This window comes from Trachypithecus francoisi, unplaced genomic scaffold (assembly GCF_009764315.1).
Source record: "Trachypithecus francoisi isolate TF-2019V2 unplaced genomic scaffold, Tfra_2.0 Lachesis_group3, whole genome shotgun sequence".
Taxonomy (NCBI): domain Eukaryota; kingdom Metazoa; phylum Chordata; class Mammalia; order Primates; family Cercopithecidae; genus Trachypithecus; species Trachypithecus francoisi.
In genome coordinates this window covers 113,844,533-113,850,861 of record NW_022681468.1, presented here as the reverse complement: position 1 = coordinate 113,850,861, position 6,329 = coordinate 113,844,533, and the positions used below count along the sequence as shown (strand labels likewise).

The following is a 6,329-nucleotide window of genomic DNA, read 5'->3' as shown; positions in this document are numbered from 1 at the left end:
GTATGCCTGCAAAGATACAGAACTAAACAGTTCCATCTGTTCAATATTAAAACAAAAGTCCTGTAAACCTCAGATGGTGAGTGTAATACTTCAACACTGGCACCAGAGCCTCAAACATAAAAAGATACCAAGAATTCCACTAGCAAACAAAATGAGCTCTCGGCCGGGAGCAGTAGTTCACGCCTGTAATCCCAGCATGTTGGCAAACCAAGGTGGGAGGATCACTTTATGTCAGGAGTTCAAGACCAGCCTGGGCAGCACAGCGAATTCACATCTCTACAAAAATTTTTAAGAATTAGCTGGGCATCATGGCACACACCTGTAGTCCTAGCTACTTGGGAGGATGAGGTAGGAAAATTGCTTCAGCTCAGCAGTACAAGGCTGTGGTAGCTATGATCATGCTGCTGCACTCCAGTCTGGGTGACAGAGCAAGATCTACATAATTACAGTCTGTCCTGCTTCTGCTTATGTTAAAATGCTTTCAATCAGCAGGATAAAATTTAAGTGAAATGTGACTTTGGAGGCTGGCCACAAAATAGGCAATGGAGAAACAGGCACTTCCCATAAGGAAAAAAATGACCAATAAGCATATAAAAAGATTCAAGTCTGGGTGCCATGGCTCACGCCTGTAATCCCAGCACTTTAGGAGGCCAAGGCAGGTGGAACACCTGAGGTCAGGAGTTCGAGACCGGCCTGAACAACATGGTGAAACCCCATCTGTACTAAAAAATACAAAAATTAGCCAGATATGGTGGCAGACACCTGTAATCCCAGCTGCTTGGGAAGCTGAGGCAGGAGAATGGCTTGAACCCAGGAGACAGAGGTTGCAGTGAGCCGAGATTGCACTGTTGCATTCCAGCCTGGGCGATAGAGCAAGACTCCATCTTAAAAAAAAAAAGTTCAAAAGCACTAGAAACCAAAGAAATGTAATGAAAACAATGAAATTTTCTCCTTAAATACCAGTAAAGTGGACAAATGGAAGGGAGACACTCGAGCTCTGCCACTTTGGGTGTATAAACTCTGAACCAATTTTTCTGCAGGATAATTTGAAAATTTCTATGAAACATCTTAAAAGTGTTTTATGTTATTTTCCTCCAGAAATTCTACTTCTATGAATTCAGCCCAAAAATGCTTGCTTGCATCCATTAAAATATATATATAAGAAAATTTACTTCTGGGGTGGCAATGATTAACTTAATATACATCAAGCTTTTAAAAAGGATGATGCCAAGGATATATTTACTGCCATAGAAATATGCCCAAAACATAGTGACAAAAGACTATATATTATGATTCTACTTTTAAAATGTTCAAATGCATAAAGAAGTATAAAAAACAACAAGCCAGAACGTTTTGAGTGGCAACATTAAAGACTTTTCTTCATAATTTGTCTTCCAAATTATTACAAAAAGAATGTGATTTTCTTTATAATCAGGGAGAAGTATTATTTTCATTTATTTGCATTGAAATTTCTTTTCCTTATTTTTTCTCATGTGTGTATCACATGTACTCTAGAGAGCTTGAATCCCTACCTCTTGAGGTAAATCAGACCATTTCGGTCTCCATCAACTTGCCTTTTCTGGACATTTCAAATCAATGGAATTATACAATATGTCTTCTCCTGTCTCGTTTTTTTTACTTAGCTAATGTTTTTGAGGTTGGTCCATGACATATGACAGGTTTTGGTAGTTTGTTCCTTTCATTACTGAGTAGAAGTCCACCAATGGATATAGCACATTTTGTCAGCAGAGAACCTTTTAAACTTCAATTTCAACTTCCTGTGGTCTAAATGAAGCCCCCGGAACACAGGACTTCTAGGGAAAGCTGCTGTGCACGTCAAAATAACTACTTAGCAGAACCAGCTTTGTCATCAGGAGCCTGAACTGCTGCAGATATTTTTATAATTTTACAACTTCTTTTTTACAAGCAACTTGTGTGCTACTACACATCAGGACTTTTGAAGCATCTGATACATCCATCAAATAAGTATGAGCACGTGTCTGAGTGGACAAGTGAAACCATCTATGCTACACTGCGTATTTTTCCTCCCCTAGACTAGACCAGGGAATCTCTCAGCTTTCTAGAGTACCCTTTCCCCACTGACAAAGCCAAACAGTATTAAAGACCCTGCTGCCTTCGTTAGGCAGATTTGGAGGGGAGGCCCAGCAGCAAGGGTGGAGAGGAAAAAGAGAGGGGAGGTTGTGGAACAGGAAGCCCCCCGGGGTCCGTGCATGGCTTCCCGCTGCTGAGGATGCTGTGGATGGGGAAGTGCTGATGGTGTCCTGAGGCAGCCTAGCACCTCCACTGGGCCCAGAAGGTCTTGACTTTGGAAGCTTACTCATGTTCCAGAAGTGTTTAAAAGCTGTTTTTGCTTTTGTTCTTTTCCTAAAAAATCATTACTTGGTAGGTAGTTATTAGTCTTTTTTTTTTTTTTTTTTTTTTTTTGAGACGGAGTCTCGCTCTGTCACCCAGGCTGGAATGCAGTGGCCGGATCTCAGCTCACTGCAAGCTCCGCCTCCCGGGTTCACGCCATTCTCCTGCCTCAGCCTCCCGAGTAGCTGGGACTACAGGCGCCCGCCACCTCGCCCGGCTAGTTTTTTGTATTTTTTAGTAGAGACGGGGTTTCACCATGTTAGCCAGGATGGTCTCGATCTCCTGACCTTGTGATCCGCCCGTCTCGGCCTCCCAAAGTGCTGGGATTACAGGCTTGAGCCACCGCGCCCGGCCGGTAGTTATTAGTCTTTCTTTGGGAGAGGGACGGAGCTTTAAAACTGAAGAACATAATTTTCATTAAAATATCAAAAATGGAAACAATTACTTTGTAAACAATTTGCTCTACAAACCAAATGGTAGCCATTGAGAATCTCAATAAATGGTTAAATGCATTTGCTGCTGTTAGAAGAAATAAAGAAAAAAATTAGAATAAAAAAATGCCTTTGCTGGCAGTGGTACCATTAGCCTAAGGCTGGGTCGCTGTGTCATCATACTGTGGTGGGGGGTATGTGTGGTGTATATGTGTGAAACTTTTCATCTCAGGATGGATCCTAATCTTAGCTGCCGTTTTCCTTCCAAATAGGGTTAAAAAGTAGGAAAACATGGGCTTGGAAGTGACAGACCTGAGTGAACCAGCCCAGCTTAAAGAAAAACCCAATAAAACTAACTTTTTTTTTTTTTTTTTTTTTTTTTTTTTTTTGAGGCGGAGTCTCGCTTTGTCGCCCGGACTGGAGTGCAGTGGCGGATCTCAGCTCACTGCAAGCTCCACCTCCCGGGTTTACACCATTCTCCTGCCTCAGCCTCCCAAGTAGCTGGGACTACAGGCTCCCGCCACCTCGCCCGGCTAGTTTTTGTATTTTTAGTAGAGACGGGGTTTCACCATGCTAGCCAGGATGGTCTCGATCTCCTGACCTCGTGATCCGCCCGTCTCAGCCTCCCAAAGTGCTGGGATTACAGGCTTGAGCCACCGCGCCCGGCCTAAAACTAACTTTTAATAATCCTGAGGTTGGTTTTTAAACAATAGATACAATGATTTACTTTAAACATCTGGTTATGATTTTGAATTAGTAATACATACTGTCTCAACCCCCTTTTTTCTTATGGAAACAGAGGTTTCACCCAGAAAACCACAAAACAGTGATTTTTTTTTTTTTTAAGACAGGGTGTCATTCTGTCATGCAGGCTGCAGTGGAGTGGTGGATCTCAGCTCACTGCAGCCTCGACCTCCCACCTTAGCCTCCCAAGTAGCTGGGACCACAGGTGCCATCGCGTCTGGCTAATTTATTTTATTTTGTGTACTGATGGGGTTTTGCCATGTTGCCCAGGGTAGTCTCAAACTTCTAGGCTCAAGTGGTTCACCCACTTCAGCCTCCTAAAGTGCTCTATCTACAGGCATCAGCCACTGTTCCCAACCTGCAGTGACTTTTTTTTTTTTTTTGAGACAGAGTCTTGCTCTGTCACCTGGGCTGGAGTGCAGTGGCCAGATCTCAGCTCACTGCAAGCTCTGCCTCCCGGGTTTACGCCATTCTCCTGCCTCAGCCTCCAGAGTAGCTGGGACTACAGGCGCCCGCCACCTCGCCCGGCTAGTTTTTTGTATTTTTAGTAGAGATGGGGTTTCACCGTGTTAGCCAGGATGGTCTCGATCTCCTGACCTCGTGATCCGCCAGTCTCAGCCTCCCAAAGTGCTGGGATTACAGGCTTGAGCCACCGCGCCCGGCTTGCAGTGACTTTTTAAAACATAAGTTCAAGCATCTGGTCTTAACTCCTTTAATTGGAGGTATCTCTTCTCCCATTTTTCTCATCTTTGGTGTTCCCCCAGAGTTCACTGCTGACTGGATGTACAACATATATTTCAAAGTCGAGGCTGGACTGGGTGCAGTGACTCATGCCTATAATTGCAGGACTTTGGGAGTCCAAGGCAGGCAGATCGCTTGGGTCCAGGAGTCCTAGACCAGCCTGACCAACAGGGAGAAACCCTGTCTCTAAAAAAAATACAAAAATTAGCCAGGTGTGGTGGTGCATGCCTGCAATCTCAGCTACTCAGGAGGCTAAGGCAGGAGAATCGCTTGAATCCAGGAGGTAGAGGTTGCAGTGAGTCAAGATCATGCCATCACACTCCAGCCTGGGCAACAAGAGTGAAACGCCATCTCAGAAACAAAACAAAACACAAAAACTAGAACAACCTTCTTCTGGAGTAGTCTATGTGTGCCACCTACCTAACCTACTGAACGAAACCCAGATCCTTTCCTATTTCTCCCAGTTACAAGGCACTGTTACAAGGTTCAGACTATCCAGAAATAAAGGCCAGGAAATAGCAAACACTATGCTTTTGTGGAGTTTAAGTCTGAGGATTTTGCCAAGATAGTTGCTGAAACAACGAACAACTACCTGTTTGGTGAAAGACTCTTGGAGAGTCATTTTATGCCACCTGAAAAAGTACAGAAAGAACTCTTTCAAGACGGGAATATTCCATTTAAGCAGCCATCATATCCATCAGTGAAATGTATAATTAGAATCAGCACTTACACAAAAGCTACGGAAGGAGGAGTGATTTAAAAAGAAAGAAGGATTACTCAGGAAGAAACTAGCTTAAAAAGGAATTGATTATGATTTTCCTTCTTTGATTTTACAGAAAATGGAAAGTATTTCAAAAATGAATTGTCAGATGTCTACAAAAGCCCAGGTTTTATGTAGGAAGAAGAAAAAGGTTTTAGGCACTTCTGACACTCCTGAGAAGACAGTGGCTAACTAGGGCCCCACATTGGTTTGTACATCAACATTTTTAAAGAAACGAAAATCTGAAGTGGCTGAAATGAATGATGATGATGAAGATAATGAAATAGTTTTCAAACAGCCCATAACCTGTGTAAAAGAAGAAATACAAGAGACTCAAACACCTACACATTCACAGAAGATGAAGAAAAAGCAGTCAGTGATATTCAATGTATATAGATTTCTTCTGAAAAATATTTTCATCAGAAAAATACAAAACATTAACTGGGCAAGTTGGCTCACACCTATAGTCCCAGTTACTCGGGAGGCAGAAGGGGATCACCTGAGCCCACGAAGTTGAGGCTACAATGAGCCATAATCATGCCACTGCACTCCAGCCAAGTCAAGTCATTACATTTATCTTGACCTATTCTAGGCTGGCTTAAGTGGGATTTGTATTAAGAATACAACAGGCAACCTCACAGACATCTAAGTACAAAACTCAAAATAGGACCACACCATGGAAGGCCTGGGCTGGGAGGTGATTTTCCTCTCCTGCATGCCTTCACTCTGGACTTCTGCTCCATGCTTGTGCTTTGCTCTGCAGATGAGCATTCGGCATGTGCTCCAGGCTCCTCCAGCCTCTGAGGCTTTGGCTTGTCCTGGTAGTACCCCTGGTCCAGTGTTGCTGGACCTTTCCATACAGATGCTCCACTGCAAAAAATCTATTGAAAACTCTCTGTGTCATTTCCAATGAGCAGGAGAGAGAATCTGATCTGCCTAGCAGTGAGGGTGGGAGTTCCCTAGTTGTCCCTGGATTTGTAGTGCTGCCCTTTCCAGAGACTCGAGGAGGGGCCAGATATCCAAAAAGAGGGTGTGGGTGGGGTCTAGTAATTGTTTCTTGAGCTGTTGGACATTGTGAACCTTCATTGTAGAGCTGTGGATTATGTTATCCTATTCTAGTGTTGTTTTGTTTTGGCAGGGAATTAAATTACTGATGGGTTAACTGGATCACGTGTGTCAAGGCTACATTTTAGGTTTTGTTAGGGTGAGCTGTTTTTTAGTTTTGCCCTTATTCCTAGGGAATCTTCCTTAATCCCAAGGCATGGCCTTCTAGACCCTCC

General features: G+C 43.4%; 1 pseudogene; it reads left to right on the top strand.

Moving 5' to 3' along the window:
- Positions 1–569: 569 nt before the first annotated feature.
- LOC117071094 lies at positions 570–5,962 on the top strand (annotated as a pseudogene).
- Positions 5,963–6,329: the final 367 nt, after the last annotated feature.